Source organism: Arachis duranensis, chromosome 6 (genome assembly GCF_000817695.3).
Source record: "Arachis duranensis cultivar V14167 chromosome 6, aradu.V14167.gnm2.J7QH, whole genome shotgun sequence".
Lineage (NCBI taxonomy): Eukaryota > Viridiplantae > Streptophyta > Magnoliopsida > Fabales > Fabaceae > Arachis > Arachis duranensis.
The window spans coordinates 35827960-35836538 of record NC_029777.3 but is presented as its reverse complement, the minus strand read 5'-3'; positions in this window follow the sequence as shown (position 1 = coordinate 35836538).

Below are 8579 nucleotides of genomic sequence, written 5' to 3'. Positions count from 1 at the left end.
TAACTAGTCCTACAAGAAGAAAAGAAGATTGGATTACTCAAAAAACACCTCGGACACTAATTGAACAACTCAGGCATAAACGGAGGCAACAAACGGAGGTAACTCATAAGACTAAAGCATATAGGTGACAGAGAAACCAGGAAAAGCAAGAAAAGGAAACCCCAGGACCCAACCCAAAAGGTTCCAGGGGCATCCTTTTGGAGGCAGAAAGAAGATTCAAGGAAGCCAACAAAGCCTACATCTTTTCACATCCCAATAAAAGTCAAAAGAAAGTCATCAAAAACCATCATCTCTATTGAAGAGCAGTCATCAACCAGTATAACAAAATCATCAACGAAACAAACAAGTTATCAAAGGAGCAACCTTTTTTGAAACAGCAGTACAAAAAATCACCCAAAGCATAATAAGGACGAAAAAAACCAGGAAACAGGCATCACAGCAATAAACCAAGCACATAAACAAGAAAAAGGTTCAAACCTTTCAAACGTACAAATTTAGAGCGTCATCAAAGAAATCAAAAACAAAGTAGCAGAAATAAAAAAGGTGAAGAGAAAAGCAAAGCCAACCTGGAAGAAGGAAGAAAACTTTGAAAAGGAGCAGCGGAGATTCGACAATAAAGCGAAAACACCAAGCGAATGCCAAAGCGTCACAAGAGAGAAAACGAGAAATACAGGACAGGAAACGGTGAAAAAGAAGGGAAGTTACTGGGAAAGGAAAATCGTCTCTTGGATACAAAATTTGAATAAAGGAAACTGAGAGAAACGGGGCATTAAAACCAATTAATGAGGGCATTAAAACCCTCACACATTCCAAGGCTAGGGCACTAAATGAAGAAGCGCGCGCTTTCAGAGGAAACGAAACAGAAATGTTTCACATTCAAAAGAAGGAGAACTCTACAAAAAGAAATCGACAAAATGCTCGAGTTCGGCTTCACCAAAGAAGGATAGAAGTCCTAAAACTAAAGACTCGACCTCAAAGAGAAGACCGAACTCGAGCAGGGGCACTGTTCATACCCTGGGTCGAGCTGTTCGACCCGGGATGTTCTACAGACAAAGCGACCGACCTCTTCAGATCAGGACAACCCGACCCTTTCTCAAAGAGCTCGGCCAAATCACAGGAAAGCCCAAACAAAGGGCCCAAATAGGGGAACACGTCCCAAATCCAAAGGCAGCCCAAGCCCGTAGAGATAAAGGCGGCTCCCTTGAAGATAAGATAAAGATAAGATAAGATAACTAACTTATCTTATCTAAGAAGGTCATTCTACGCTATTATAAATACAGTGGAGCACCCAGGTATAACTCATACTCTAATTCTACTCAATACCTACTTAATACCCTTGCTAACTTAAGCATCGGAGTCCCTTGCAGGTACCCCCCACCCTCCGGGGACGAAGGATCAGCATCATCACCAAGTCCAATGAGTCGGACACAGCGACTCCGACCACGATCATCAGATCGGACTCCGCATCCCCGACCAGCATAGAAGATCTCGTCCGAGATCGACCTCTAGTTTCAGGTAACCTTCGGAACAACTACCCAAAATAAATTAGATCTATTTCTATGTCATATAAAGTCTTTGTTGTAAAGAAATACCTAATCTAAGTAGATTAGTTATTCTGGTCTGCTTTATGTTACTAACCATTCCTGAACCCAAAACCATGATTTTGTGAGCCAAATTATAACAAAGTCTTAATCATTGAGAAGAAGGCTCTTAAATTTAGTTAAAGGGTTGAAGTGATTCTGATACAGTGGTTTTTAAAACTTGCAGAGAGAGAGAGAGAGAGAGAGAGAGAACAAAAGAAGAAAAATGGAAGCAACAAAGCAAAAAGGGTACTTCTTCTCCTTCATTTCCTTCTGAGCTTTTCGGTTCCAAAGAGTCTCAACCATCACCTTCTTTTGGGATTTTTGGCTCTATATTTTCTCTTTAGTCACCTAAGGTCAATGAATTTTCCTTTATTTTTTCTTTTTCATTCTTATTTATTTAATTCATTTTATTTCTATCTTTCTGCATTTCATGCTTAGGTTGATGATGATTTCTCCTATATCACAGATTTTCTTTTACTTTTGCATTTGCTCTTTGATTTTGTTTTTGTTGTTCTTGCAACATAGTTCCAAAGAACAAAGATAAGCATTTAATTTGTACATGAAGATGAATTGAATTCAGTAAGAATTTCCAAGTTCTTTGAATCATCATAACAAAGGTTTCATTGCATATATTTAGACTCATATTAATAAGCATCTCTTAGTGTTTTTTTCTTAATTTTATTTATTTATTTATTTGTGTTGAGTTAGGTCATATTAATAAGTTTTATTTTATTTAGTTACTATAATACATTTTTGAAGAATTACAAAGACCTTGCAAATATACAGAATTGGATTCAACCATTACTTTGTAAGCATTTATTCCTCCTAAGATGATATATTTTTCTTTGAACCAAATCAAGTCTGCATTAATATCTATCTTTATCAAACAATTTGGATTTTGGATCTACAGTTGCTCTGTCATATTCGGAACAAATACTATATGGGAGTTGATGGGGTTTGGAACAAATTTTTTTACTAATTTAATGTTATGTAATTGAATATACTTATAAAACTATTTTACATTACATATTGAATTCATCTTATTTTACCTGATAGATTAATTAGCATTATATATATTATGAAGAAGGATTTTATTAATATAGTGTATCTTTTCCTTATCTATTTATTAGAACGGAGAGAAAGCAAGGGATTAGGAGAGTGTAAATTAATCTTTATTTAAGAGCTTCAGCAATGAATGGTACAACCGTTTTTTGACATAGTTTCTCACAAATTTCTTAATCCTTGAATTTATGTATAATTTGTTCAAATTTTAACTTGTTTTTCTTTAGTTAATCTTATTTGAGGTCCAAAAAGTGATAGACTATGCAAAATATCAACAAAAAGCATTTTTCGAATTTCAAATTTCTAACTTACGAATAAAATTTATGCAAAACTAAACTTACTTTAATTGAGCTGCTGCCACAAATAGGGTTTTGGTTTTTGAGATTTTTACATACTCACCCACTTTATTGCTAAGGCTTATTTACTTTTACCTCTTCTCTATTTGTCTATCTACGGCGGCCATCAACAGGTATCCATCAACCAACCCCACTTATTTATCTTAAACTCCTTCTAGCCGTTGCGAAGGCCTTAAGGCAAGTAGCTGAAGGAAAAGCTTCTGCTCAAACTGAGGCCGCTGAATGAAAACAGAAATTTAAGTTGGAAAGGGTGTGAAATCTGCAGTTTAATTCGACAGGTTCTTATAATTAAATAATGCAAGTTTCACTTTCTGTGTGCACATTTCCTATTTTATAATAGTTGATTTTGCGGAAGAAACAATAAACTTTTTTCATCTGCCTAAACAGCAAAATCAAATTTATTTGTTTACTTTATATAGGCAGAGTATAAATAAGACTAGTTTATATTATATATTTATAATAATATATTCTCAATTTTATCCTTATCTAAAAAGGTTTTATTTTCCTAAAACACATATCAATTATTGATTCAAAATAGAAACACATTAATTATTGAGTATCTATCTAATTTGTAGGCTATTGATTTTAGGAGCTCTCATCAGAACTTGAACATAAACTTTATCCTGTGGGCCATAAAGGTACGTAGTATGGGCAGGAAGGAAGAAATAATCCCTGTATATATAATATGTAATAAAATTAATAATGAGTCATTCATCATTCCTGTTTTAGTGTCTTTAGTGTTTCTGGAGTTTGTCTTTAGTATAATTTCTAACTATCTTTTGCACTGAAAACATTGATATGGTTAAATATTGATAGGATGTTGTATGAGAGATGAAATGTTACTTGTGTTGGAATGGACAATTGGAAAGGCCAAGAATAAAAAGCTGAAACAGAAGAGATGGAATGAGGCTTATGTTAGCTACTATGAGATGGTTAGAGAGTCAAGTAGTTCTAGTGCAGTTCCACTACCACCACAACCGTCGCCACCCTCAATGTCTTCAGATGAGGACTAGGAATTATAGTTGATGATCAATACACTTTGTTTATGTTTTGAATTTTATTGACTTACTTGTTTATAGTACTTTTCTTTTAGTTTGATAATACGATGAATTTGTTTATTTTTTGAAATATCATAAATATTCGAATACAAATTTGATAAAAAAAATTATATTAAATTTATATTTATTTTGTATCAAAACAAGTTATTTTGTAATTGGAAAAAATAAAAAAATTCTATTTTACCTTACTAACGGATTTACAGACGAATTTTCTGTCTGTAATCAGAGTGTAAGATGATTTTCCAAGGTTCAAATTACAGACAAAAAATCTGTCAGAAAATTCGTCTGTAGTTACCGACAGAAAATCGGTCGAAAAATCCGTTTGTATTACTGACAAAAAATTCGTCGGAAAGTTCGTCATCTTAGTGAAATGGATGGAGAATTTATAGAGAAAAAATTCGTCGGTAACTGGTAATAATCCGTCGGTAATTTTTCGACGAAAAAAAATCCGTCGGTAAATAATTTCCGACGAGGCTTTTACAGAAGGACAAAATCCGTTAGTAATTTTGTCGAAAACCAAAAATTTGGCTGTAATAAAGACTAAATCTGTCTATATTAATCCATTTTCTAGTTGTGATAGTTTTGAAATAAATTGAAAACGTTAAGGACAAAATTGAACGAATCAAAAACGTTAAGAATAAAATTGAATAAAATTAAACGTTAGAGATATTCTTAAAAAATTACAAACCTTAGAAACAAAATATATACTTTATCCAATATAAAAATAATTGCATAGAGTAATTTTATATAACATATAACCATTATTTGTTTCTTAATTATAACCAACCCTTTTCTTTCCACCTAAATCCCTTTTTTGTGTGCAACAATTCAATAATTTAATAAAAATCATCAACCGCAATAATTTATCAATTTCACAGAAATCATCAATCGCAATCATCAACAAAATAAATTTAACAGAAATTTCAAATTAAAAAATAATTCAGCAATCATCAACTGTAATTTCAGATCCAAAATCAACAATAGAAATTAAAAAAATTAGAAAGAAAGAAATGATGTTTATATTCTTCAAAAATAAGAAAACAAACATAAAAAAAAGGAAGAACGAAACTCTTGCCATCGACAATAGAGACATAGCAAGTGTACAGCATTGATGGGGGAGCAATGAAACATTTGCCCAACGACGACGGAGCGATTGAAACTCTAACAATGATGGCGCCGCAGAACATTGCGTGACGGTAGAGGAACCAGAGCCTAAGCCCCGCGACAGCGAAGAGAAAGCCCGCGGATGCATAGGGAAGATGAGAGTAGCAGCAGAGGATTGGCCTAGCAGCGACGGAGCGGCTGAACCCCGGCGACGGCCGCGATGGGGAACACCAGCGACGATGGCGCGACAAGGATTGTTATTCCTATGTACTTTTGTGTACTCCTATGTACCCTAGAAACGATGATAATGGTTACCATTGTTAACTTTCCAATATGATATATTTGAAGTAGATTATTTTTTAGAAATAGTTATCTTTTTAATTTATAATTAAAATTTTTTTTGTTAAATATGGTTTATTCCGGTGTACCTATGTATTTTTAGAGACGATAACAATGGTTGCCATTGTTAAATATGGTTTATTTTTTTAATTTATAATTAAAAAATATCCTTGAAGAAGCCATGCTTGTTGTCCGTGTATTTTTGTATTCTCTTATATACTGTTTGTAGATCTATATACTATTTTTTAGACAATGATATGAAATAAAAGTGTGTGTTTCAAGAAACTTGAGTGGAGTTCGCCGGGGGTTAGACGAACTCTATAAAATTTATAGAGCTTGCCGATGGTAAGGCAAACTTGCCAATTTTTATAGAGTTCGCCAGGGTCCGACGAACTTGCCCAAATGTAAAAAAAAATTATATTTGAGAAATTAAAGTCTAAAAATCATGTTTGGAGAAATAATAATTTTTTATTTTATTATTAAAAAAAACCTTTAATACTGATATATTACTAATATATAGAATTACCTTTTTTAAAATTATATTACTAATTTATTAATTTTATTTCAAATTTTACTAGTATTCTTATTTTTAATTACATAATTTTTTGGGGTAAGTATGGTTTTGGTCCCTAAAGTTTAACGCCAGAATCGAAACCGTCCCTCATCTAATTTTCGTATTAAAATCGTCCTTAACGTTTTTATTCGCATTAAAATCGTCCTTTTTATAATTTTTTTATATTATTCCTAAACTACCCCTATTTTAATGAAAAAAATAGGGGAAGCCAGCCCCTCACTGCCACGCACAGCTTTCACCGCCGCGCCCAGCGCCTCACCGCCAGGTCCAGCCCTCACCGCCAGGTGATGCATGAAAACTTGTCTCTCAACAAATTTTCCTTCGGCAAGTATACCGAATTGTCATCAAGTAAAACTCACAATAGAGTGAGGTCGAATCGCACAAGGATTGATTGGTCAAGCAACTTTAGTTAGAAGAATATGCTAGTTGAGCTAAACAGAATTGAGATTGAGATGCAGAAATTTAAATGACTAGAAAGTAAATAACAGAATTTAAAGTGCAGAATCTTAAATGGGGAGTTGGGATAATGAGCAAGAATTTAAATGGCAGAAAGTAAATAGAATGGGTAAGATTAGAAATGGGGAGATCATTGGGTTTAGGAGATGTTGCATTCTCCGGAATTGGGTTTAGGAGATGTTGCATTCTTCGGATCAAGTTCATTCTCATCTCTTCCTCAATCAATGCATTCATTAATCTCCTTGGCAATCTTAAGTGATTGGATCCCAATTCCTTGGCAATCCAATCTCTCCAAGCTTGAACAATTGCTCAATTCCTTGATTTAATTGCTCATAGGAAGAGATGAATGTGTGGTCACTGATTATACCACATGTATTTCCAAATCAAAGTATTGGAAGGATTAAATGTCACAATATCCATCCAAACCCCAATTTGGTCCAACATGAGAAAGTATTTCTAGCAGGATTTCCTCATCCCTTTTCCAAGGCTCAAAGGAGATCCAATTATGGAGAGTTTCTTTTCCAAGACAACTAACCAATTGAATTAAGATCGAAAGCTTTCTAGTAAGATCAAGAGAAAAGAAAGAAGAAGAAGAATGAAAACTATAATTGATCCATCAAATTACAACAGAGCTCCCTAACCCAATGAAAGGGGTTTAGTTGTTCATAGCTCTAGGAATCAAAAATGGCAGAAAAGAAGAATCCATGCTAGAAGTACAGAAAAGTAAATATGCTGAGAGTAGTTCCCAAAAGTGCTAAGCTTCTCTCTAGTTCAAAACTACTCCTCATGATCTTCTAGTGAGTTCTTCAAGTCTTGGATGTGCGCTCTGGACCTTGAGTTGAAGCAATTCTCATCTTTAGTGGGCCCAGCTTGCAAAGAAATATGAATTAGGCTTGGGCATTTAGTGAGATTAACATTGAATACATTTTTGGGTGCGAGAACGTTAGTGGCATTCACTTTTTCCACTAACGTTCCACCCTTATATACCCACGTTAATCCCAACGTTAGAAATCTTAACGTGACTTCTAACGTTTCCTACTCAATCCTTGGCCAACGTTAATGGGACTCACTTTTCCCATTAACGTTGGCTTGTGCCCCTTTTCGCAAACGTTAATGGGAATCACTTTTCCCATTAACGTTGCTTGCCTCTTGCCCCTACGTTAGATCTCACGTTAGCTTGGCTAACGTAGCTTTTAACGTGGGTATCTATCACCTTCGAGAGCATTAGTGGCACTCACCTTTGCCACTAACGCTCCAATTGCCTTTAGTCCCTACCTTAGAACCCACGTTAACTAAGTTAACGTGGATCTTAACGTAGTAATGAAGCCATCTCCCAACGTTAGTGACAAAAGTGAGTGTCACTAACGTTGGTTCTTTGAACCTAACTCCACGTTAACTTTCACGTTAACAATCTTAACGTGAGAGTTTACGCAGGCAATGCTAATGATCCAACGTTAGTGACAAAAGTGAGTGTCACTAACGTTGGCGTAGTTGATCCTCTTCCACGTTAGAGTTCACGTTAACTAAGTTAACATGACTCTTAACGTGGGGCATTGCCTAATTTCCCAACGTTAGTGGTGTTCACTTTTACCACTAACGTTGAGGAGAAACGTTATTGGAGTTCATGTTTCCCGTTAACGTGGAGTCCTCTTTTCCTTCTACGTTAAGTACCACGTTAACTTAGTTAACGTGGCTCTTAACGTAAGCTATGAATGGCTTCGCAGGCGTTATTGGTGATCACTTTTCTCATTAATGTTGCAAGCTCTTTGCCACCCCACGTTAGTTACCACGTTAACTAAGTTAACATGAATGCTAACGTGGTTCTTCCATGCTTCATTTGTCCTGAAATCAAGCAATTAAAGTGCATCAAAGCTCTAGCCAAAGTCATGAGAGTATGCATCATTAAGTTATCATGCAATTCTGGCAAAAATCTCATGAAATCATGTAAAATTCACAATAGTTGCTTAAATGAAGGTGTAACTGTATTTTCACCCAAAACTTGCCTTATTCACTAGGAAAATGCATGAAACTACCCTAAAACAGTAAA